The sequence below is a fragment of the Acanthopagrus latus genome, chromosome 17, assembly GCF_904848185.1.
Source record: "Acanthopagrus latus isolate v.2019 chromosome 17, fAcaLat1.1, whole genome shotgun sequence".
Lineage (NCBI taxonomy): Eukaryota > Metazoa > Chordata > Actinopteri > Spariformes > Sparidae > Acanthopagrus > Acanthopagrus latus.
Genome location: NC_051055.1, coordinates 29,987,356 through 30,014,767, shown reverse-complemented (window position 1 = coordinate 30,014,767; position 27,412 = coordinate 29,987,356). Strand labels below are relative to the sequence as shown.

Genomic DNA, 27,412 nt, shown 5'->3' with positions numbered 1-27,412 from the left:
TGACAGAAGCTAAGCGGTTAGCTCGCTCGCTAATGCAGCAGGTGAGCACGATGTCACGTGAAGAGTAAAACATGAGGACGCCAACGAGTAAAAATATCAGTTTATTTTACCAACTTTTATGTCTGTTTGGTAGTTTAATCGTTGATGTTCAGATCTGATTCTGACTGTCATCACACAACACACGGCTGCAAAACGAAATGAAAGTTTGTTGTTGATGCTACACAGACATCTGATATCTCCCTCTGAGCTGTAGCAGAAGTGGAAGTTTTATTAAATGAAAGTAGTTCCCTGCGAGTGTTGTCTCATCTACGTGGAGCGTGCGACTTGAAAAGTCGGAAGAACTTCACAGGTCACTGTTGCATTTTCTGTGAAACGTGGCGCTCCATCGGCGCCGTCACTGTGAGGACGGATCGAGTCTATAGAACCCGTCGATAGTCTTCAGCCAAGACAGTCCAGTCCAGCCCAACACACACACACACACACACACACACACACACACACACACACACACACACACACACACACACACTCTCTTTATTCATCATTTATATTTATTATAATTGGAGCGTTTCACAGGACGACGTACCCTTCAAAGCATCTGAAGCCATTTTGTCTTTGCTCACTGAACAGAACTGCCGGGCAGCACCGCTGGGAGGCGGCTCACAAAGGTGGACAGATCTGGACGGACGCCCACTTTTTTCTTGGCACTGACCATGGTCGGATCCAAAGACACACACACACACACACACACACACACACACACACACACACACACACACACACACACACACACATCCTCTGTCCTAGCGACCGGTTGCAAACACGTTTCCCTCCAAAATCTCACAGAATGGCCTGCGAGGGGCGCATTCCTGCATACCAATGACGATTCTGAGGAACTTGTGAAAGGAGCAGCACCCGAGCTCCTGGACCTTGGACGTGCACCAAAACCCGCCATTTCCCTCTTTCGGACGCCCTCCTGCCACCGGCTCTTGTGTAGTTGTCTATCAAACCGTTGAGCTGGAAGTGCGGCCTTTTACATTTTTTTTTAAATTATCTAAACGGATCTTAAAAAAAAAAAAGAAAAACATTAATGTCACTGCGGCGCCATCTTGAAATCTGTTCCCCCCTCGGTCTCAAGATGGGATGTAGCGAACAGCCATTTTGTGCTTTATGTCAAACGGAGGCCACGCCCTCCTCGCGCTCCTCGCGCTCTACACTTCCTGTCCTCTCGGAGGCTAAACACATCGAGCGTGATAAAGAGCGGAGGGTTTCCTTTTCTCTCTCTCAGAGACCTGACAAACGTTCGAGCGCGAACAGCTATAACTTAAGACTTTGATCCAACATGGCTGCAAATGACAGCCTGGTTGTACGCCGTCACTCCAGCTTGCTCTAGTGTGCTTAACACTGACACTCAGTTCATTAAGGCCTATAGTGCTTGGCTAATGCAGCTTGCCTCTTGGCAGCATGACAAAAACTGTGAATCAGATTATGAGGGCCATAACGCCGCCAAGAAACACTGAGGGCGAGGGGAGTTGTCACAGAGGAGCGGCGCTCGCTCTCTGGATGTTAACGCCAGGGACATAATGTAATTGCAGGCTGCCCTGGTTAATAAGGGCACTGTAATATTTGCATGGAGCTGCTGTTTATGTGTACTACGGCTCATTTCGACGCGCGGCGCAGCTGTAAACACGAGGAGAGCGGCTTGTAAAGCCTCTCGCTGCTGTACGCGGCGAGGATGCAGACACCCAAGGGGGTGCGTTAAAAACCTCTTTCATTGAATTACACCAGACTCCATAAAAGAGGAGAATGAGTGAAAAGAGCAGCGTGATCCACCTGTACTGTAAGGGGTTACATTTCATTTGTTTTACAGTGGGATTACCCCTCGTTTACATGACAATGCTAATCAATTGTGAGGGGCCCATATGTCGGTGTTGGCGCATTTGCCATATGTGGCTTCAGACAGCAAATCACGCCGGGGGAAGTGTTCCTGCACAGCACACGACGGCCCGCAACACAATCCAGTCGCAGCGCGCCGCTGTGTCTTTGTTTTACTCAAATCTGGAATAACAGCACGTTAACGGCGAGGTCAGGGTCGTCTTTACCACCGAGAGCCTCCTCGCTCGGATGAGCTGTACGTTAAAGGAGGACGGAGCTCGATGCCAAACACTACGGAAGATAAACCAACATCCCTCATGGTGTTTTGAAAACGGTGCGATCTCGGGGGAAACTGTCATGATGTTTTTCATTCTGGCTGTAACATCACGTCGGAAGTCAACTGCAGTTTATCTCTCTGCAGACGTGACAAAAAACATTTAAGGGAAGCTGCCAGCTGTTGGGTGTATTTAGATTCACGTCCCGTTTGCCTGGATCGACAGTTGTCTGCATCGCTCCTGCCGGATGAATCCAGCTCAGCGATTTGCTCAAGGACCCTCCAGCAGCACACGTGGCTGCAGAGAGCACAACCACCTCTGCAACATCAGGTCGACAAAATCACGCAACGAGAGCCATTTTGTTTTTCCATTGTTTTCAATGTAAACCTTTATTAGTATTCCAACATTTTTCCATACAAAAGGCACATGTGGTGAACACTCAATCACAGCCAGTAGATTGTGTAACACAAACATCGCTGCTGCTGCTTCTATAACACAATAAGCTACACGAAGGCGTAGCTGAACAGATATGTTTGATCTGCAGTTAAGGAAGAGTAAAAAAAAGAAAAGGAGATTTAGCACGAGCGATTTAATTATTTTAGACCACAATTCACAGGCTTCATGCCTCTGGACTGATATCAGAAGAGTCACTTTTTTTTTTTTTTCTTGTGCTAAAGATTAAAAACATAATTTCAAGCTTATCCAGGCAGATAAGTAATTGTCTTGAGCACTGGGATGTGCATGATTATCAAAAGAATACATTTTCTAAATTAGGGCCAAGATAGTCTCCCTTTTGAATCAATTGCAAAAAGCACTGCATAGACATAGATTGTTTAAAGTAATATTTAAAAGATTTGCATAGATTATCAATCGTAATAAAAAAAAAATTTGCCACTTCCCGAAAATTAATATAGAATGAATTAGGCTGCGATAGTACTCGCTTTATTGCATTTGGATGTGTGTGTGTGTGTGTGTGTGTGTGTGTTAATGTCAAGGACAGGAAATTAAGCCAGTGTTTGAAGCCAATGTATTTGTCATGTCTCACCCAAAGATGTGTCATTACAGCCGAGCAGGTGACTGCAACCGACCAAAACGGCTCAAAGCCTGCTGGGAAAAAAAAAAAAAAGGTTTTAATAGCCGCGGCGTGTGTTGTGTGTAGACGCAGCCGCGAAAAAGCTCCACCGCCGCCTCGCCACTTCCCCGCTGATCAAACACACTCCTGCCATCGGGAATATTAAAAACCTGAGAATCCACATTTAACTCAGGCTGAGGTTTTTTTTTTTTGTTTTTTTTTCCTGTGGCTGCAAATCAAAGTCTGTTAAGGCTGAAAAAAAAAATATATGAGACTCAATACATCTGAACACTGAGCTGCATTCTGTCATCTGTCACACACTCCGACTGTAATCTGTGTCGGTATATTAACAAACAGGAGGCGAGAGAGAGACGAGCGTCCCTCCAGAAAACACATCACGTCTGGAGGAACGTCTGAAAACTGGGAGCCCAAAAAAATAATACAAATAAAATCAGGACTAAGAATGAAAAGAGGCCGGGTTTAAAATAAAAATAAAAATAATAAAAAAAACAGAATAAAACAAAGACAAAACAGTTGCATAGAGTATAAAGACAACAGCTCACTCCTTCGCCATTGTGTCAGCCGACACATGGAGCTGTCCAATCGCAGTGCAGTATTATTCACTGCTGCCGTGGGTCGTCACATTCTCACGTCTTTGAGTCCTAGCAACTATAACGAAACAGGAAATCCAAACTAAACGTGGGCTACGACTCGTCAAATACGGCCTAATGTTAGTCGAAGACGCTTTATACCGCTTCATCTCTAAGATATATTGTTTTATAGACAAATATTAGGGCTGGGAAATAAATTAATTTCATATTGTTGCATCATGATAGTTTTGTTTTAAGACTTTTCTTCTATGTGTTCATTGTTTTAATATTTAGTGAAAGAACTAACAGTCATCTCTACAGTTATTGTTGCACATATGAAGAACTTATTCTGGAGAGATATGTAACGTATACAGCACAGTCCACATCTCCCAGCCCTAGAAAATATATAAGAAGAAAAAAAAAAACACGATCGAGTGTCAAACCCTTAAAAATATGAAAACAAGAGTCACAATTCAGGACCAGTTCTTCGACACCTCAAGCTGCTGATCTTCTGTCTGAGTGTCCGACAGTCCACCGTGATGTTTGAGGATCTGATGAAACACTGACGTCGTTCACAATGAGTCCAGCTCGACTGTCAGCCGGTGTCGTGCATGACGCAGCAGCACTGAAGAAGTGCGGCGACGCTCCACAGTCTTGGCAGGAATCGCCACTGAGTCACGTGTGGCGGCGTCCATGTTTAGTCCTGACAAACAGCCTCCGCAGGACGAATCCTGCCGTCAGTCCGCTGCACGCTCCGGCCGCTCTGGATCTCCTCCTCCTCCTCCTCCTCCTCCCCGGCATCGACAACCTGCGAAGAGAAAAAGATGACATTAAGATACAGCGTCAACACGCAGCGGGGCCGATCATGTGAATGTCAAAACAATTATTTGAGACGCCGGACTGTGAATGCCAATTTAGGTGAATCAAACGAAGGCTTGTCCTCGTTGTGCTTTACACGTGAAAAATAACTTTTCTTTTTCTTGTGTGTCCTAAATCTGACCACGGTGAGCGCAGCTCCGCGTACCGGCTGAAGGGATTGGGGCTGAAGTTGAAAGGCCTTAGCAGGAGCCTGGTACGCTACGAGCTGCTAATACAAAGAGGAAGCATGTGACGCACCCTAAGCTAGGCTGAGTTGGACTTCACAAGGTCTATCAAACCCCCACTTTTTTTTTTTTTTTTGGTTGCAGCTCAGACAAGCAACTTAAAATATTACAGTGGGTCAGTGAGTGCAGAGTGAACCGATAATGCAGCCGTGCGAGCTCAGAAAGCGGCAGAAATCAACAACCATCGTGATAATTAGCATCGCCTGAGCTATTAGCGAGCGTCACGTTAGACCTGGCATGCTGCAGTACGCCGGTGCACTCGCCTATAGGGAGGAAGTGGGGGGAGGGGGGGGGAGTGGCTGACAGCAGAGGGGTGGTGGTATAAAAGGCAGTTTCGGGTATTGGTGTCGCTTTGAGTTATTGGCATCATGGTCTTGTTTTGTTGAGAGGACTACAGTGAATAAGCTTGTTAATGGTAAATTTACAGCCCCAGCATGTGGCCTAATAAAACCAGGGGATAGAGGGGATGATGAGAATGATTGCGATTTTGTGTGTGTGTGTGTGTGTGTGTGTGTGATGGGGATGAGGAGGAGGAGGAGGAGGAGGAGGGGGGGTGTAGTTAGAGAAAGGGAGAGAGAAAAGTGGAAGGCGCCGGTAATTAAGAGTCTAAAAGAGTGTGAGAGAGGCGCACACCGCTCAAAGCAAACTTTGAGCCCGGATTCCTCACTTTTTATTTATGCACCCCGACTCGAACCCCCCGTCCCTCTTCACTCGCTCCCTCGCTCTTTACTCGTCTCCCCCTGCTGAATGAATAGCTATCACAGTGGCTACGGTGTCCCATCTAGCAACACCACCACCACCACCACCACCTCCGCCTCCCCCCGTCCTCCAGCTCTTTCTCAACACTCCCCCCTCCACCTCCACTCTGAATAGGGAGCCGAATTGAGCAAACAGTCAGGCTGTCAGCTCAATAGGAGGTCTGGCCATGAACTTGAAGTCCTTCCCAGGCCCCCAGCCTCACATTAGGGTGGGTGGGGTGGGAGACAAGAGGGAGGAGGGGATGGTGGTAATGGGGGGTTGCAGCCAGACTTTTGGGGGGCCCCTACGTGCCAGTGTCGGTGGGGGGACCCCTGCCACAGAGGTTCCCAAGGCTGGTGCTCTCGCTGGAGCAATGGGGGCAGGGTGCCCCAGCTGCCTGCTAACCCTCCCCTCCTTCTGCAGCACTCAGTCTGGGCAGGAGGGGTGCTGATGATGGGGTTAGTGCAGACGGGACAGTGTCTGCTCCCCTGCCAGAGCTCCTCTAGACCCTCACACACACACACATGAACACACACACACACGAACACACAGATCCAGACACAAGCTGCCGGCCGTGCCCACCCCCTCACCTCGACCAGCTCCCAGCCCTCCCAGGCTTCTCATCATCTCATTAGCCAACGCCAGCCACTCCACTGTCTACTGTTTGCATTGTTTTGGGCTCTGCATAATTTACACAGTAAATTGAGAACAGCCCCGGCCCCCTTCGCTCAATCTACCACCTGTTTACGGAGGCCTGGCCGTGATTAGTGCGCTTTGGGTTTGACACAGTTACCGCAGCACTTCTCGGGAAAGCCAAGCGACGCCTCCGCTTTTAAAGACGGCATCGTCAAAAATGTAAATGAAGCTAAAAGCTTAGCATGACCTAATTTAAGAGCTGATATCACTGATGGAGTATTGGAGCTCAGTGTTGAGCTTGAGGGGGAAAGTTTGAGGTGAAACTTCTTTAAAGATTTCGATGTTTTTTAATGGCGAGATGTTTTCCAGTGTTCAGCAACAGTCTCTGTTTCTTCCCTCACCTTCACCCTGCAGGGGGGAGTCAGCAGTCTGCCTGTTAGCACCCTACTGTAAGTTAGCATTAGCTTTGTCTCTCTGACCTCCACACCGCAGACACAAACAAAAGGAGGTCTCTCTGTTGCGAGGACAAAGGCGCGTATTGTTTACCGCCTGCCTTACTTAATCAAGCCCAGCCGATGCTAATTGGTGTTTTAGTTTAAGCGGTTTTCAAAGTTGGGAGCTCCCCGCTCAGAATAATGCCGCACCATAACGAGCTCGCTCAGGGAGAACAATACTCGACTTGTCTGAGCACCGACTGCCCTCCAACACCGGCCACTCGCACAAAGAGAGGCTTTCCAGAGCTGAGACGCTGCCGACCGAGGTCTCGCTTTCTCACTTCTTCACCATCTCCTCTCTATTATTTCTCCCTCTCTCTTTCTCTCCGTCCGTCCTTCTCTCGGCTGCTTTGTGTTGGTGTTTTGTTATCTGCGGCAGTGTCTCTGTATGAGAATGTGAATAGTGGTTCATTGATATCATCGCTCTCCACTCGACAGATGTGCCCACCTTGACATTTCCTCCGAACTCATTTAAGGAGTTGAAGAAAAGTAGAGATTTTTTTTAAAAGAATATTTTAAATAATAGTGATCTTAAAAAGCATTATTGAAAAAGACACTTTATGTCTGTGAGCAGATCCTCGAGGTGCTCGACTGCACGGAGTTGTGGAATTGTGGCTTTCTGGACAATACAGAGGCAATCGGCTCGCATCGTATCTCCAAAATGGCAGCCGCCGCCATGTCGGGGCACGCATGTGAGGATGGCACGAGAATTCCCAAACGGGGAAAGAAAACATGGCGCTTCAGAGGACAGATGCCCACTGAAAGCCTCCTGAGAGCGGCATTGAGAGCACAGTGATTTAATGTGAACACACATACAAAACACGCTCCGCCCACATCGACTTACCCACCTCCCCCCCTCCACCCATCGGTGCATCTTGTGAATCGCGCAATTAACAAAAATATCCGAGGTGATTAAAAAAAACGGAGGCTATCGCCCGCTGGAGAGGAGGAGCGAGGGGGCGCGAGGAGGTGGAGGAAGAAGAGGAGAGGATGGAGGGGTCGGGGATGGCGCCGGTGGAGAGATGCAGCGATGGCGGGCGCAGTGGGTTTGGTGTTTTTACCTGCACTGACTGGTCTTCCCACTTCCATTTCATGCCAGCATTACTCTAAGATGGTGGCTGCGTCTCGCTGTACAGGAAAAAGGGGCAGTCGGCTGAGGATGGAGCGGAGGAGGAAGGGAGGAGGAGGAGGAGGAGGAGGAGGGAAGAGGCGATGCAGAGGAGGGCGAGGAGAGAGGGAGGGCAGAATCAACAGCAACCCCTCCTCCTCCTTCTTCTTCTTCCCTGTTTTTCAGTCTCCCTTTGCCAGCTCTCCTTCAGCGGCGTGGTGGTGCTGCTGGTCGCCTGCACACAAGACGAGACGGGAAATCACAGAGGGGAGAAATTTTAAGAATGTGATTTATCCATCAAAACGCACATGTGTGGACCGACGGCTGCAGAGGAAACACAAGCCACGCCACACACATGACTGCATGTACACACACACACACACACACACACACACACACACACACACACACACACACCTTTTCATGTCTGTTCTCATGGTACAGTCTGCCCCTGAGCATGCAAATGACTTTCATTATGCAAATGCATGCAAATCAGATCCAACCATCTGAGAATCAAGGGTGGGAAAGAAGAAAAAAAAAAAACTCGACACAGAGATTGAATGAAAGAATGAAAGAGAAAAAGGGGGACAAGAGAAAAAATCCTTTTGAGTGGCAGGAGGCGGTAAGTTAGGTAAATGCTCTGTGGAAAAAACAACAGTAGCCTCAATTGGACAAACACGATTACCTTCTTTTATTGTCGCTGCGACTTAATTTCTTTAAATGTAATTTGCTGCATCCCTCGTCAGTTTTAGAGAACACCAGGTGTTTCTTTTTTCTTTTTCATGTTTTGATGTCGAGTCCTTTTGTAGCGAACGCTCCTTAATGTAAACACCGCGGGAGTTAAATTCAAGGACACTGACGATGCTCTGCGTTCCTGTGTCACCACGTACTTTGCATCTTGACAGCTGCAGTTAAGCATTAGCGGAAATAATGCGGCATTTTTTTTTTTTTTTTCAAGCGTCGGTACGACTGTAAAACAGCTGGTCAGCTCTGTTGACATCCACCGGTTAAGCTAACTTGAATTTAGCTCTGGTAAATCTGGCTGCAGCGTTTCTGTTAGCAGTCAGTCAAAGCTCTGACTGCAGCCCTTCTCATAATAGGACGCTGTGCATTTGTGCATGCATCAGTGCAAAAATAATAAGCAGGACAGCTTAAAGCAAGTCATTAGGTGGCTAAATGCTCTTAGTACGACCACTGTGAATATCAGATGGAAGAGGCGAATTTTTTTAATTGCTTGAAATCAGCGTTTGTCTTCACCAAAATCCTTCCCCTTAATTACTCACACCTGCCCGAGCAAAACCTGCGAGTCTCAAACCTTTAAAAAGAAAAAAAACAGCACAATGTAGCCGGCCTGCTAAGTTCAATATTCAGCAGGTGGAGTCTATATCTCTCAGGTTTAGCTGCACAGTTCGTGAACCCCCTCTATTCAAAGAAATCAACAAAGAAAGCTGACTAATCGGTGAACAGAGCGCGCTGTCTGATTTTGCTAATACTCTGAGCTCCGGCAGAAAGGATCCTCCATTAGCCGGCAGAGGAGGGAGCCAGCTTTTGTCTCCGGGTGTCAGTAGGGGAAGGCTACGACTGAAATTGGAATAAGGTGGTAAAAACAGGGGTGACTTGGAGTGTGAGAGAGTTGGGGTGTGTGAGCAGGGAGGGGAAGGACTACAGGGGTGGGGTACTGCTGAATGGTGGCAAACCTCTCCTAATTGGCACTTGACATTTTTTTGCCATTGGCACTGGAGTGGGCCAGCTTTCAAGCCCTCTCTGGGTCCTTGTTGGAAAAGTGCCTTATGCAAATATGGCGAATGGGCTCTATTGTGAAGCCTCTGATATTAACAGCTCACGCAACAATGAAATTGTGTGCTTACTCTGGACTCGTAGGTGTGTGAGAGAGAGCGAGACAATGGCAGCGGGAGCAGCTTCAGTCTGAACAGACCCTCCATCGGATGCTTTGCCAAGTCATTTCACCAGAATGGGCTTTTTTTTTTTTTTTTCTGAGGGCCGAGGCTCTCGGTAAAAGCTTTATTAACGACTGAAACAAACAAATGCATGCACTGTTTTGCTCCGGCTCTGAGAGTGTCTCTGTTTATGCTGCTGCTGAATGGCTCGATTTATTGTGGTTGAAAATACTGAAGGTGTGGGTAGAAAAGGCTTCGCTCATTCTCTTTGAAAGATATTTCCCCTCTTAAAACATCACTGTCTCAGCTCTAAATGTGAAAATGTATTCATGCATCAGCGCTGTGCCGCACTCCCTCTGATATTTCTTTCTTCCTCTGTGTGCCCGCATTGTTTACCCTTAACTCGCTCCCCTGGGTGAGCACAGCTCGAGATCTAAAGATATCTGCAAGAATCCCTTTGGAGGAAACTTGGCAAATCACTGAAGAAATGTTGCAAAACTGAGCTACATTTTTCAAACGCCGGGAAAAATCATAAGAGGCCAGCGCTCGACAGCTCGGCCAAACACACTCGACTGGAAAACTTCTAAGCTGACGAGGGTCTGAAGCGTTCTTGTCGTCTGAGAAACACACACAAAGCAAATTTTCATCTTCATCTCCGCTCAACTCAGAACCAACACAAAGGCAAACAGAGCGACGGGTCAGACGTCAGCAGTCAACCCCCCGTGTGGTCCGAGCACAGTCAAAGTACACCTGTTACTGCTAAGTTGCCAAACTTAATCTCCTTTGTCTGGGGGAGGCCCACCGACTTCTGCAACTGCCTTAAGATACATTCATTTCTGTGTGAGCGCAGTGAAAGGGGGGGTTCGGTTGGAGGGAATGCCGATGTTGTGTAGAAAATAACAGAGTCTGGCCTTCTGCTCCGGCCCAACAGCGAAGCCATTTTCCAAACCCTGTTGGTGTGTTCCGTCGAGAGAAAGAGGGGCAGAGAAAAGGGGGCAAGAATCACTGGGTCTTATTCAGAAAACTGTCTGGCTGCTCGGACCCGGCGGGGGTGAAAGGGAGGCAAAGGGGCGCATTGTCCCTCAGTGACAAGTGGACTAGCTCTATTGACTGTAAAGTCTACTGGTGGGGGGGCAAGTAGGACCCGACCACAATGGCTGTTTTTCTATTTGACACTTGGAGTCTAAATCTGCTTGCCTAGTGCATGAAAGCTAAGACAAACCCACCACCCTCCTCCTCCTCCTCCTCCTCCTCCTCGTCTTTCCTCCTCCATCCTTTCTCTCTGCGCTCTTTTTCTATTTCAGACACTGCCATGGGACACGGGAACAGAGAGGGAGCAAAGGCCCTACGGTGATTTTTTAAGGAACTCTCCCGTCTCTGTGCCATTTTCAGGCAGGCAGAAGCTAAGACACTCTGTAGTCTCGGGGTCCCCAGTGTGAAGCGTTAGCGATATAACTGTGCCACACACAGAGCCGAGCACAAAGCATTTGCACCATGACATGCGTCTCCCCGGGCACTGCTTAGGGTACAAACACAATCTGTCCAAGACTTCGGTTCCCATTTAGCCCGAACGCTGTTACTGACACAAAAAGGAAGCAAAACGGAGACGACACATCCTCGAGCTGCTCAAAATCTTGCCTCTTAAATGTTAGAAAATGTGTATCCTGCACATGCAACTTCTACGGCTCACAACAACAGATCAAAACCTCGGCACGCTCGGACGTCTACACTGTGATGCAAACACACACCGGTAGCAGGACAACGGAGAGGGAACCAGGTTCTACTTTGCCATCAGAGGAGGTGACATCTCCGGCTGTCACTTCACGTCAAGGCCCTCGTTCCTCTCTCTTGCTAGCTGAGCCCAGAGCTCAAATGTCACACTCAGCACCTGCAATGCAGCAGGCAGGCAGGCAGGCAGGCAGGCAGGCACAACTGCAGGGCTTGAAGAGACTGACATTGTGAGGTGAGGTTGCCACACAAGCTTTTTTTTTTTCTTCTTTTAGGAATTTAACCTCGGCCTCGCACGACTAGAGTTAGAGTTTGTGCCGTGTCAGGCTGAATATATCCAAACTCGAGGGCGACATTTCAGCAGCGGGGCCGTGTTGAGGCAGCAAAGCGCCATGTGGAATATGTATTACAACAGGAGTTTGTTAGCCCGGTAGCCTCTGAAGCTGTGAGACCTTGGGAACAATCCTTAGAGGCCTCTCTCAGCGGGAGTGACCCTCTAGCTTTGATGGGCAGAAAAGAAATCACACCTTCAATCAGCCATCAGAGGCCTTGTGGTTGAAGATCTGATTGACCAATTACTCCTCACCATGAGCCTGGCCAAAGAACCTTCAGGCCCAGATTGTTCTCCTGGATCTCGTCACTGGGGGCACTTTCTGCTTGATTGCCCCTGGACCACTCCCCCCTTCTGAGCCCTGCACGCACACACAGCAGCATTCAGCGAGATCCCATCAGGCCTTTCCACATGGTAGCACCTCATGCAATGGAGGCTTTGCCACGGCCCATTCACAACCAAGCCAACTGTCACGTCAAATCAAACAAACGGCCAGGACCCCAAATCAAACATCTTTTCATGCAAAAGGGGAGAAAGGAGTAGGTGGAAAGGAGGGGAAAAAAAAAAATCAACAACGGCTAACTTAACAAAATTGGCCTCAAACAAATTCTCGTCTGTTCTGTTGGGTGCCGGCGGGGAGTTGGCAGTCCGGATTAACTCGGAGGGAGCATTCTTAACTCACACAATCGCATCCAAGTCAGAACATATGTATAATTCATAGCACCGTATGCAGCTCCTATGATAGAGAAAAAGGCCCACATTCTTTTCTTATTGCGTGTTCCTCTTGATGCCAAAAGATTCAAGCGGGCAAAGCTGAAGCTCACGGAGCCGAGCGTGAATGGAGCATTGACCAAACCCGGCTAGCGGACTGATTAGCTAACAGCGACTTGTTAAACGACTTGTCAAAGTCCAGCAGCTTTTGGTGAATCAGTGCGGGTCTTTTTCAGCAAGCCCCGTCACTCCCGGGCCATGTGATACTATGGCTAAGCCCCTGCATGCAGCCCCACACACAAGGATCATGGGGCTTATTAGATTAAAAGTGATCCTGTTGCACCAACCGTACTGCTATGGATCACCGCCACTGGCTGCAGGGAGCAGTGGGGGAATATGTGCGGCCGATGTCCCAATTACTTCTACATGCCTACCAAAAGGGATTCTGTACTCCTAAAACGCTGATGAAGAGAAACAGGACATGTAGACAGAACCTCACAGTAAAGTTTGGAGTATCTCACACGTAAAACCATCCATCCTACCTTCTGCTGCATCTCCTGCTTTTTTTTTTTTTTTCAAATCGTCCATTTTTCTTCAGTTCTTGTCTTGTTGCACTTCTTGCGGTAGACTTGTTTCTTTCGGAGCGTGGCGTGCGTTTGGGGTCTTGATGCCTTTTCAGGAGCGTAATGGGATTCTTGTTACTTTCGGTTATCTAGCTTTATGAAGAATGTACATCACTCATACAGCTAGATAACCAAAGATAACAACCAACCCCTAAGGCCACCCATCCTCTCAAGCCGCAGGCGAAGTAACATGGGCCGAGCTCTGACCTACAAGCAGAAGGAGAAAGTTGTTAATAAAAAAAAAAACATTGTTACGTGTCTCCATGTCTTTGATTTCACATGATTGAAATGATTACAAACTAACTTATTAAGGAATTAATGTGAGACATTTGTTAGGAAATCCGAAAAAAAAAAAGATCCGATGACCAACTCCGAACAAAGACGACGTTACTCTTCTGGCTTGGGGCCTTTTTTTTTCCTCGCTCAACCTACAGCGGCCCTTAAATGCCTGACCCTTCATTTTGTGACGTCACCATGTGGCCCCCCTCACCCCGCCTCGAAAACCGCCTCGACCAATCAGAAGCCTCCCTTTGTGAATAGACAGCCTTGATTGGCCTGGGAGTAATGCCTCCATATCAAAAAACTCCCCAAAGTCAAACAATCAGTGAGAGGCACTCATTAAAAAAAAAAAAAAAAAAAATGTACACAAGTTGTCCAACCAGTCCAAACCGGCTATCGTACCAACCTTCCCTTCTCCGGCCCAGCGCCCATCCCTATGGCGCATCCGCCTCACTCGCTGACTGGCTCCATAGGAGGGTGATGGCTTCAAACGCCACCCCCCACCACGGCCCAAATGCATTTTTAAATTAAAAGATCCTGGCTGTTTGACTACAAAAGGAACTGGTTTGTCTTCATTTACATTATCTGATGCCCAAGCAAGGCGGCTGGCGCTCAAGGTTGGAGTCAAAGTGAAGATAGAGGGTTTTTTTCTTTTCTTTAAGACATACATAACGCTACATAAAGATTAAAAATACACTAACAGCGATGTAGGAAACGAAATCCACCCACTCGGACTGAACGGAGCACGAGAAGAAGACACATCCTCTCACAGCCAAACACCGTGTGGCCACAGAATCAGGCAAAAATAAAACCGAACACACTCGAAACGCTTTCACATTAACGAGTAGAGACAATGCTGCAGCTCACACACACACACAGACACACACACACACACACACACACACACACACACTCCTCTCACATGCCGAGGTGGCACATGGCACAAGGCCCCTTCTAATTAAAGCTGCTCTGTGTGCCCAGATCCCCGTTGTGGCAGGCTCCTCCCCCCACCAACGCCACCGCCAAGTAAAGCTCTCCTGACTGAAAGCAGAGAGAGAGAGAGAGATGGAGAGATACTGACAGAGAGAGAGAGAGAGAGTGACAGAGGAGGGCGAGGCACAGAATATTCTCGGCCTCCATCACACACACACACACACACACACACATGCATGCACACAAATCTGAACACACACTACACAACCTGACTGGCAACATGCAGGCGTTAGCAGAGTCGGCTACGTCCCTGCTAGCAAAGAAAACAACAACAAAAAAAAAAACCCACATGCATTGTTTCGTTCTCCCTGCAGGTTACAACAATCAGCAGTTTTTTTCTTCTTCTTCTACTGTCCGAATCTGTGTCAGGTAAAGAAATAAATATAAAAGAAGAGAAGAAGAAAAGAAAAGGTGTTTTGTTGCCGTTCAGAAGTCTGTCAGCGTAACACGGAGATCTTCGTCAAGGTGCTTTGTTTCAGTCCACAAGGACAAAGCGAGGCCCTTTAAGAGCTGAAACATGCCTCAGCTCAGTGTGCTGCTGCACACACACACACACACACACACACACACACACACACACACACACACATGCACACACACACACACACACACACACACACACACACACACACACACACACACACATGCACACACACACACACACACACACACACACACACAAACACACACCACACACACACATGCACACACACACACATGCACACACACACACACACACACACACACACACACACACACACACACTCGGCTGTATCAATAAATGTAGGAAATATAAACATCTTAACTCAGATGTAGAAGTAAGTTTACATTATTCCTTTTTTTGCAAAAGACAAAATATCATTTTTATTATTGTTATTATTAGTTTTTATTATTAACTATTTTTAACATCACATTTTACAGTGTTTAGCTGCTATAATGAGCTGCAACACTTTAAAAAAAACTATTGAAATTTAATTTCTTTTTTTTTAAATTGGAAGAAAAAGAAAAATATTCTTCACGTTGGTGTTTGAACTAATCAGTAATTCATCAGATATTATTTCTCAGGAGAACAATGGAACAATATTAAGTTACATTTCCGATCAGCTGCAGAGATGCTGTGAGTTTTATGGCGCGTTTGTTACATCAGATTGTATTTTTCTAGCTGATGAAGAGAAAATGATAATTAGATATTATTTCCACATTAACATTAATAGTCCCTTCATTAACACTGGCTCATGTTCGTGACTGTGCTGCTCTTATATAATTCTGATAAATTGATATAAATTCAATATTTGTCTTCCGGGTTTTAATCGTCACAACTTTCCTTTCATGACACGTTTCATTCGAGGAGAGAGTTTCTGTTGAGGGAAAGTTTGTCTCACACTTCTGTCAGCTGATAAAATACATTTTAAAACACACCTCAGCTTCTTTCTCTCCACTGTTTAAACCAACCTCATCAGGCTGTGCCATTGGCCGAGGCGCGCATGACGTCAACAAATCCGGCGCTTCTAATTGGAAATAATTTATGCGGAGGTGCCGCGCTGATGAGCGAGGAATTGATTCGTATTATAAATCTCACTGGTTCATCATCTGATTAAAAAAAAAAACCCCACGTGGTGAAATCGTTTTCACGTCGCGCCATTTTAAGAAACTGAGGTGGAAGTTCTCAGATTAAATGGAAATTACGCACGAGTTTTACGCACGACAGAAAGTACTTTTACGCACAGGACAAGGCGATATTTAAAAGCAGATACGTGTGATTCTGAAAATACCAGAATGAAAGTGACACAGTGAGGTGACAGTGTAGGCCTGCTGATACACACAATAACACACACACACACACACACACACACACACACACACACACACACACACACACACTCTAACACAGACACACTAACATACACACGCACTGAAAATTAGGATTTGTAGAAAATCCCTTTAAATAACTTTCCCCGCGTCCTGGCTGTGATGGAGCTGCAGCAGCTGAACATCCTCATATTGTCTGAATTTTAGAAAATAATGTTGCATTTTTCTGCCATCTGTGGATGATTTCATCATGTTTAAATAATGAACATTTTAGAAACAAGAATCTCAAATATAACAAACACCTAAAAACTACATGTGTGCGTATATAAGTTCACTGTGTGTCTCTGAGTGTCGACCATCACGTGTCCTGCTGTTATTATTCTTTAGAATATAAAATATGTTTAATCCCTTAAAGTATCCCAATTATCCAGCCTGACTACGGAAGCCTGTGTGTGATGTGACAGTGAGCGCTGGTCGCCAGTGTTACCTACAGTAAGCCACGTGTTGTGAGGCCGCTGAATGTCTCTCCAGGGATCCCTGGAAAAAAGAGACGATCATTTTATTCTTCGGATGGACTCCACAGCGCAGGAGGAGCCGAATCACCCCATTTTACACTCTGCAGCCTCCGAACAGACAGTAAAGACAATCAGCAAACTGCGCTCTGCTGCCATAATGAAAAATGTTTTCTTTTCTTTTTAAAAAAAAAAAAAAAAAAAAAAAAGCATTCAGAGGTGATGGGCGTGAGGAGGCGCAGAGTCCAGCCGCGTGTGACGCTCCTGCTGGTGCCGTTCTGACCTGAAGCAAAACATGTCGTGTGTGTTTGAACGTGAAGGAATCAGAGACTGACGCAGAGTTATTGCTCTAAAATACACTGCAGTGGCACACACACACACACAACTTTGTCTCCTTACGTGTGTGTGTGTGTGTGTGCGTGTGCCACTTCTCCAATAAATTCTGGATTAAATTTATAAATAAAAAACAGGATTGTCAAACCTTAAATTAAAAATAAAATCAGCTCAACATGATTTTTTTTCTAAACGCTCCTCCAGAATTACGCACTGACCCCTGCGTGCACACACACACACACACACACACACACACACACACACACACACACACACACACACACACACACATAGGCACGCACACATTAATACTCTGATGTTCATCACGTGAAACGTTTCATAATCCCACATCTTTTTTTTCTGTATGAATTTCTCTCTCTCGGAGCTCCACAGCCTCCGTCTTCTCTCTCTCTCCTCCCGGTGGGTCGCACACGTGTTCTCGGCTCAGGCCGGCTCGTAACTCGGAGGCACACACGTGTTGGACTGAGATATTTGGCCTTGTGATCCCCTCCTTTTATCCGCCAGCTATGGGTGTGAACGCCACCACTTTGTCTTATTACGCATGCATTGCAGGCCTGGTCTGCTGGTAATCCTCATATCTGAGCCCACATGGCCACACAGAGTCCAGCGAGGGGCTTAATTTGGGAGAGAGAGAGAGAGAAAGAGAGTGAAAGGAAAAGGTTCCCTCTGTTTGTTCCCCCGGACCCTGATCGGGTCGGACGGGCTTTTTTTTTTCTTTTTCGGTGCCATATGTCGCCTGACTCTGCCTGCACAGCGAGCAGCGGTGGAGGAGCGACCCTGCTAAGTGCCTGGAGGTGTGTGAGAAGGCTGGAAGCGCCTTTTTGGCCTTTGTGGCTCGCTGTGAATGGCGCATATGAAGCCGTGTACACAATGCGTCACTGAGGATGTGGAACAGAGTTCTGCCTCAGAGAAAAAACCCAAAGTCTCATTACAAGTTGATGCGTCTGATCATCATCTGAGCAGAGAGCGCAGGTTTGTTTCTGCACGTCCAACTGTGACCTCCATCACACACACACACACACACACACACACACACACACACACACACACACACACACACACACACACACACACACACACACACACACACACACTCCATGTGCCACATTCATTAACTGAGGGTGATTTCTATCTTTAAAGGCTTCGATGCGGTTTGAAAAATAGAACATTTCAACATAAAGACACACATCGTGCAGACTGTGTGCAGCGCAGCGTCTCCAGCAGCTGCCGCTCATCACCTCCTCACACACAAACACTCAGACATGAGCGGATCTATCAGATGGAGAGCTGAAGACCTGCTGCTCGTCGCCCATGTTCACTGCTGCCGCCACATCCAGGCTACACACGCACACACACACACACACGCATGCAAACGCGTTTTTCCTCCGATTTTTTTTTTTTTTTTTAAAGCCGACACTGCGCGCCTGCCTCCGCCTCTGAGGAGGAACACAGATCATACTTGTTATACTCACGCCGTCGTCTGCGTGTCGCCGCCGCCGTGTCCGCTTCTCTCCGCCGCCGAGAGGAAGCGAGCAGCTGGGCAGATGGAGACCAACTGAGCTGCCGGAGGCTGGACCGCTCAGTCTTCATGGCTGCGGCTGGCCGTGACGTCTCCGTGGCTCCATCCATTCAGCGTCCCTCGGACGGGTTTTCCCCCTGTTTTATTATCATCCCCATTATTTCCCGCGGAGGTGGATCTCGCCTCCTCGCCCCCCTCCTCCTCCTCCTCCTCCTCCTCTCCTCCTCCTCCTCCTCCTCCTCCTCCTGCCCGAGCCGTCCCTCGCGCTCGCCATTCCTCGCTTCAGATGCGATATGAACTTAAAACATGCCTGCTCTAAAAACATATACCGCCACGAAGGCCCTCCCCTTTATGACACGATGCAGGTCTGCTTTTTTTTTTTTTTTTTTGTCTCCACCCTCTGAAATATGAAAGCAGGACGCTGCTGCTGGTGGAGACGCGCAGGATGGAGCTCCAAGTTCTGCTGCTGGAAACTCTCATCTGAAGTCACGTTGTTCATGTTTGAGACAAAGAGAATTTTGAGAAACATTAACACACACACACACACACACACACACACACACACACACACACACACACACACACACACACACACACACACACAGCTTCACGTCTGATGGTCAGATTCATCATTAATTCAACATAATTACGCATAAATTGGCGCCTTCACGCACGCAGCGTCCTCTGCTGCAGCTCCATCACTCATCAACAGTCGTTTTTGAGCCTCGTTGTTTGTTTCTTTCTTTCTTTCTTTTTGGCCCATGTGGGATTATAAAAAAAGTTTCGTGTAATCTTGTCTGGCTACTAGTATTCGTTTGACACAAAGCCCCCGGCGGAGACTGCGGCCTCCGCTCATGCGCCTGGATCAAGTGCGCACATCCACTATTCTCATTGTGCGCGTCTTTGATACAGAGGAGTCCAGGAATGTGACCGGGGGGGGTGAAGACCGTGCAAATCAGCTTTTACTGTCACCGCCGAGCCCAGAGCCCGCAGACAAGAGCCAAGAAAGGGGGTCTGGGTCACTTGATTATCATAATAATCAGATCGCGGGGATAAAAATCTCCTTTGAATAAATTACGGCTTCAATAGGAGGCGCGACTGCCAAAGAGACAACTTTGTCAGCCCCCGGTTTGTTGTCGGGGGGTTCTCTCTGCCTACCAATGTCCCGGGCTCTCCTTTTTTTCCTCTCTCTCTTTCTCTCCAGATTTTGGACGCTTTCCTGGAGATCAGACTCTAAATACGGCTACTGTTTCTCTCCTCCCCTCCTCCGCGCCCGCGCCGATGCCTGGTTACCGAGTCCGGGCGGGCAGGCAGGCGGGCCGGCCTCGAGCTGCTCTTGGGAAAGCGGGAGTGGTTGGTTGGTGGCTAATGGGCTAAGGACCGGGCACAATAGGCTGGGTGCACCATCCAGCCTCCCTCCTCCTCCTCCTCCTCCTCCTCCTCCTCCCCCCATCATCCCTCTCTCTTATCCCATGGCTGCATGGGAACCCGGGCACCGAGGTGGACCAGGGGGCGCTCAGCATTGTGGTGCCACATCCCAAGTTCATTAGCACCCATCAGGCCATTTCTGCAGGGCTTGGCGGTTACACCCCCCCCACCACCACCACCTCCTGCACCTCCTCCTGCTCCATCCAGCTCCCTCTGCTCAGGCCTGAGGGTTTTTTTTTTCTTTTCCAGATCAAATCCAAATCCAGCTCATATGTTTGAACGTTATGTGAAAAATGTTCTGGGTTTGTGACGCAGGATCTAATGAGCTGCTGCAGGAGATTATAGGCTGAGAATGAACCTGAATCATGAATAAAACTGTGACTACAACTTCATCATCACCACGAAGACTAAACAACAAGATGACTTCAAGCTTCAGCTGCATCTCCTCCAGAATCAAACTGGAAGCAGCAGAGTTCAGTGTGAAAATCACAACTTCTCAACTTAAAGTTCTGGATTTATTTTAACATTGTTAGAAGTAAAACTCTGCAGAATTTCTCCTCTTTTTAATTTGACCTCCAGCTGATAGTTAAACCTGTAAACATGTGTCACATTCTGCAGATATCTAGCAGAAGATTTGAGGAACAAAAAGGAAATACTTTAATAAAGTACGTTAAATGACTAAACTACATGCTTTGATTTCCACGTCTCTGAGATCAGTAATGGATCAATAACTGATCAGTAACTTCTGTGATGATGAGATCAGAGTTCAGACATCCAGCTACAATAAACTGACAGACTTTTGGTCACTTTGTGGGTTTTTCACCTGTTTAACAGACTGAACAGTTAATCAGGAATATAACTGATAAAACTATAATTAATAAGAATATTTCTGGCTGATTAATCAATATGAAAATGATCATGTTGTTGCAGCTGCAGGAGGAGAAACATCTCCAGGTGTTCTGCTGTTACCTGATCTCTCTGTACACGTTGGTTTTTATCTACTGATGTCAGAAAAATCTTTGACAAACACACTGGAAGGTTTTTTTAAAAGGAGCATTCTGTAGTTCTGATGAAGAAAGATGGCTGAAACAAACTAAATAATCAAACTCTCCGTGAAACCGACCTTAAAGGAGTTTTAATTTGTTTTCACGTGGCGGACCCTGCCACCTTCTCTAGTTTCGAACAGTGTTCTGAGATGTTATTCTCCTCTGAGAGCTGCTCGTTGACTCACTGATGGAGAAAATACATGTTTCTGAGTTTGTAAATATTTAATTTCTTCTCCAAAACTACGTGACAGTGTTTTTTGAAGTGTTGCCTTTAGGATTTGTTAAATTAATACGTACACAGAACTGGTTTACTAAATCTAAAAGACTCATTCGTTACTTGTCGTGTGCTGCAGTCACGTATCTGGATGTCAACGTGTCCAGACGGCACTCGGCTGATCAACAAGTGAGTCAGAGTGGCACAAAATGTACGAGCACGAGTTTGAAACAGAGGATTTGTTTCCCTGGTCGTGAATCCTTCAGATTAAACTTCACCAGTGTTTCACAAACGAATGAAATCAGGATCTTTGCCTTCACCAAAGTGAACCTGACAGATTACAGAATTATAAATCACGTCCCTGTAACTCAACACAGCTCAGACACGTTTCATTCAGCAGGTCTGAATCTCCTGCAGGAACACGAGCTCGTCTGCAGCCGAGACGAACAAACAGCCGAAGATACTGAATGTTAAGTCTGCAACAAACACACGACAGGCCGACACGTCTCGGTCGTTAAACACGCAGTTTGTCATTTCTGCCACCAGGGGTCTCAAACACAACAGAACAAAAGACGCGAGCAGCGTGGGATCATGGGAGTTGTTGTCTGACGAGCGTCAGGCGCTAATGTTCACAGACGAGGTTTGTTTTAGAGATTCAGTCTCTGGAAGTCAACGCGACAGACGGATGGATTACAGATTCCTTCATTAAAGTGTTTGTTAATAAAGAGAGAATCACTCGCATCAGACTGGCAGGTGTTTCCGATATTCATGTTAATGACAAACCTGATGTGAACTACCAAGCCTGCAAAAAGAAGAATCACTCGGGTTTAAAAGTCCTGTCAATCAGCTCTTGGGCCTCGACCTCGTGGTTCTGTCCGGTGCTTCGGATCGTTCTGTTCGGTCCACGTTTGGATCTCAGATTGTGTCGTTCAGCCAGCAGCAGGACGTTTTCACAGCAGTGAAATAACAATCAGCACGACAGCGTCAGTCAACTCTGCAAACCAAGACGTATCCCCCATTTTAACCCACCATCACCCGTCTGACTCATTGTTCTCTCATCTCACTGAGCTCTGTGTCGCTCAGAAGTCCGAGGCAGCGACCCGAGTTCTGGAACCAAAAGAGTCAGCGTGCTAGCTGAGGCTGAACATCATCCACCCCCCTGTCAGAAACTGACCCGTTAACAAATTAACAAATGATACCAGCATCATCGGTTCAGAAGTCTACACACTGATCCAACAACACATCAGGTGTCTCTGAGAAACAGAACCCTGGTACTGCCCGGCAGCATCCGGTCCACCGCAGCACCTGAACACAACACGACAGCCACACAGCGTCAGTCGATGCACGATGTCGCATCGTGATCGTCTCCAAATCACTTCCAGTCGACTCAGTTTCCCTCCACATTGTCCACAACCCCCCAGTCAGTGAAGCTCTGGTCCAAACGGAGCAGAACCGCTCAGTGACCAGCATGTAAAACACTTCCATGAATGAAATCCAAGAGCCAGAAAACAAAAGAAAAGGAAGACTTGTGCAGCGGAGCAGAGACGAGCAGCAGAGAGGAGGAAACGTTTCAGAGCGTCGTTCTGATCCGACGTCTGAGCACAAACTGCACGAGGAGCGCCGACCCGGTTCACCAACACGTGTCAGTTACAGCTGATGTGAACGTTATCTGAGGTTTGTGACACTAGCAGGTTTTATTTCACGTTCAGCCCTCCAGCTCGTAACATCTTGAACACAGTGTGACGCAAAAACACAGCGAGAGATCTGAGCGGTTCTGGTCGTTCTGCTGAAGATTCGAACCCTGAAGACACGATTCTGCTGGATTCTTCTGTTCTTTGTGAATCTAATCTGTGATGAAACAACCAAACAGCTTCTTCTGACGGTCTGTGATGAAAACAGTGAATCGTCTCTGAGATGATGCAACATGAAAACAAGCTGAAAGATCCCGAAATAAACGATGTTGGTTTTATTCTGATAGATGTTGTGATTTCAGTAGAATTCTGGTTTGATTCTGGTTCTGATTATTCAATTTCACTGACAAACACGTTTAAAATCATGATTGTGTGACGTTTGTTGAAGTCTGTAACAAACGTTTTCTCACATTTGTCTTCGTTTCATCCTGTTTGGTCACATTTTTTATCAATAAATATAAGCGTCTGTGATTTTGGAACACGTTGTTCTCGTCCTCATCCTGCGATTCTGATCATATTTCTATTAACTGTGCAGCTTTAAATGACAACAGCTGTGAACAAACGCTCTTCATGAGACACATTTAGTTCCTGTGAGTTTACAGTGAGAGTGTTTCTGCAACATTTTCTGATCGCTGTGACGACACCGACAGGAAAACCTGCAGGACGAGGGAACGCCTCGATCACGTTTAAGTGACTAATGAACCAGCAAACAAAGAACAAAACCCAAAACACACACATCTTTTTAAAAATGCCTCTTATTTTGAAACATTCAGGTTTAAAAACGCTCTGACTGCATTTTGTTTTTAGATTTTTGTGTTTAATTTGGGGGATTTTTGGACGAATCTCTCTACCTGTTGTGCAGCTGCTGCAGGTGAGCAGCTCCACCTCCACCACCAGCTCTGCTGCTGCATCGGCTCCCAGGATCACAGCTCCCAGTATCCCCAGTACACACACACACACACACACACACACACACACACACACACACACACACACACACACCAGTGTCCCAGTGTCAGAGACGTGCTCTGAAACCCAAAGCTCCGGATCTTTTGTCCCTCAAAATCTGCCCATATTGTCGGAGCTCCGTGGGGGCCAAACAGCCTCGTTGTGCCAAAACCAGACAGACTAAACCCCCCTACACACACACACACACACACACACACACACACACACACACACACACACACACACACACAGACACACACACACACACACAGCACTGTTCTCCTAAATACATCATTAAAGCTGTGAGCTGTTCTGTGCTGCTGAATCAGAAGAGACAAAATAAAAAACATTAAAAAAAAAATAAAAATAAAAACACTGAATTAAAAATATTAAATATCTTCTTTTAATTTCTGCCTCCACACGTAAATATTTTTCTGTCAGGGGTTCAAATCTTTAATTATTCGTCCCTGCAGGAGAAGAGCTCGATTCTCCTTCCAGAAAATATCATATCTTTATAATCCTTTAATTGTCTCTGAGCTAAAATAAACCTGCTCACACACACACTGAGCTGCTGCTCTTCATGAGCTGCCATTTTACATTTCATCCTGCCGCACACACTGCATCAGATCAGTCAGTCAGTCAGTCAGTCAGTCAGACGGACAGACAGGCAGGCAGGTAGACAGGCAGGCAGGTAGACAGGCAGGCAGGTATCTCTCCTCACTCACCTCCAGCTTCTCCTCCTCCTCCCCGTCCTCCTCTCCCTCTCTCAGGCCGGGCTGCAGGCTTCTGTCTGCGGCGCTGAGCGGAGGCTCGTGTCGGTGCAGCAGCAGCAGCTGATGGAGGCCTGAGAGCCGGAAACAAAGAGAAAGTCCTCCACTTCTCTTTTATTCTGTCGATTCTTCCAGCAGGAGTCATGAAGGTCCGCTTCTGTTTGTTTTAACAAATGAAGAAGAAGAAGAAGAAGAAGAAGGAGAAGAAGAAGAAGAAGAAGAAGAAGAGATGCATCCTGGAAAAAAGAAAAAAACATGGCGGAGAGAAAAATCTCCCACGCCAGAGTCATTACGCCTGCAATTAGAAACTCATTTGCATAAATGCTAATGAGTCAGAAATTCATGTCGGCGCTGGAGAGACACGAGGGAGTTATTTCTTCTTCTTCTTCTTCTTCTTCTTCTTCTTCTTCTTCTTCTTCTTCTTCTTCTTGGAGGCCTGAGGAGGATCTCAGAGCTGCAGACTGATGTGAAGTCAGGAGATTTAAATACTTTACATATAATAATATACACAGGCAGCACACACACACTGATCCAGAGTCAGATCATCATCACCTCTGAGATGATGATTTCCCTGCTGCAGGATTTCACATTAAACCTGGAATTATCTTTAATAAATCATCAATAAATGGTTCGTTTAATTAGTTCAGTGTTGATTAACACTGAGAAGCAGTTTGTAAATGATTCTCATCACAGTGTAGAAACATTTACAGTCTTTATAAACGGTTTATAACGTTAATTAATGTTTAATTACCTGTAAACTGACCATTTATTAATCACAGTTATTACAAAGTCTTATACGAAAACTTTAATTTCTGATCTGCAGTTTTTTTCTTATTTGCTGCATTTTTTCATGTAGAAGAACAAATTATATCACATTTATGAAATGAAGGATATAAAGTGAGTGGATTCAAATCAACATTAATGATGTTTACACACATTTACATGTACAGATGGAGCTTATTAGACATTTAAGATATTATTTATTTATTTATTTAACTCATAAAGGGACAAATCTGTGAATTTCTCTATTAAGTTCTGAGGAAGTGTGTTAATATGATCCACTTTGTTGTGTTTTTATTTGTTAATATTTAATACGGATGATGTCATTTAACATGCAGAGAATAAAAACAGCTGATTTTCACCTCTCGTCCCTGTTTTTTGTATTTTCACATGTAAATAAACAGTTTTCAGTTTGATATGTAAGAATAATAAAATGCAGACACACATGTTAGCAGAATTTAGACCTGAATGTTATCATATTTTACAGATTAATGATTTGCAACTTTCTTTTTTCATGAGGCTGATTTCATTTATTTATTTATGTCTTCAGCATTTTTCTCTGTTTCTAAAAAGGTTTATTATCTGCTGTTAATGGCTTATTAATTAAAGGTTCATACATAATTAATTAGATTTAGATTTATAAGCTTGTTATAAGCCACTGGTTGTGTTGCCAGGTTGGGATGAATATCATTAAATCTTGTAGCAGCACAGTAATTAATGTTGGTGATTAATGAAGCAAAAGTTAACAAACATTTTATTAACAATTATAAATGTTTATAAACATCAGTTACAACTTTACAGTGAATTGTGGTTTAATAAATGATTTTAAAGTGTTTCGTTGTTTGTTAACAGTCAGATAATTAAGTTTAATTGATTATCAGTCTGACAACATGCAAACTCCTCAAGGATGACTTCTTCTTCTTCTTCTTCTTCTTCTTCTTCTTCTTCTTCTTCTTCTTCTTTTTCTTCTTCTTCTTCTTCTTCTACACTGTATACACACTGTAGGTTATGATTCAGGGTGTCTGAGTTTGCAGCTTAAAATCCTGTAAATAAGACACATTTTCTCAGTATATCTTCACACCTCAGTCCCTCATCAGTCCCGTCTGATGTATTAAATCCTGATCACATCTTTATCTAATCAATAACTTCTCGTCCTGCCTGTTCTGAAGCCTTATTGGTTGTTTCTTCGTGATTTCACAGCAGAACCAGCAGCAGGTTGTTAATGAGCGAGGTGTGAAACTGATGTGATCAGTGTTGGGTCGATCAGGCCGGGACTTGTTGCTGCTGCTGAGTCCTGGGTCCAGATGCCATCCGACACCAGAACCAGAACCACCAGCAGCAGCAGCAGGTGGACGTCCAGAACCTCCAGTGTTGAAGTGGGTCACCTGTCCTCCTGCAGTCCCCTGTGAACCTCCTCAGCTCCTGCTCCTGTCTTTGTTTTCTGGATTCCTGCTTGCTGATGATGAGAGGAGGAGCAGGAGAGGAGGAGGAGGAGGAGGAGCAGGAGAGGAGGAGGAGAGGAGGAAGAGGAGGAGAAGGAGGAGGAGAGGAGCAGGAGGAGGAGAGGAGGAGGAGGAGGAGAGGAGCAGGAGGAGGAGGAGGAGCAGGAGGAGAAGAGGAGGAGGAGCAGGAGGAGGAGGAGGAGCAGGAGGAGCAGGAGGAGGAGGAGCAGGAGGAGGAGGAGGAGGAGGAGAGGAGCAGGAGGCGCGGGAGGAGGAGAAGGAGGAGGAGAGGAGGAGCAGGAGGAGGAGGAGGAGAGGAGGAGCAGGAGGAGAAGAGGAGGAGGAGGAGCAGGAGAGGAGGAGGAGGAGGAGAAGGAGGAGGAGAGGAGGAGCAGGAGAGGAGGAGGAGGAGGAGAGGAGGAGCAGGAGAGGAGGAGGAGGAGGA

The 27,412-nt window shown here is 46.4% G+C and overlaps 1 long non-coding RNA gene across 1 annotated transcript; it reads right to left on the bottom strand.

Moving 5' to 3' along the window:
- Nucleotides 1-3,106: 3,106 nt before the first annotated feature.
- LOC119006814 lies at nucleotides 3,107-22,937 on the bottom strand. Its single transcript, XR_005070898.1, has 4 exons — nucleotides 18,602-22,937; nucleotides 13,102-13,389; nucleotides 7,845-8,126; nucleotides 3,107-4,620 (listed from the first exon to the last, which is right to left on the bottom strand). It is a non-coding gene; the product is annotated as an uncharacterized LOC119006814 (long non-coding RNA).
- Nucleotides 22,938-27,412: the final 4,475 nt, after the last annotated feature.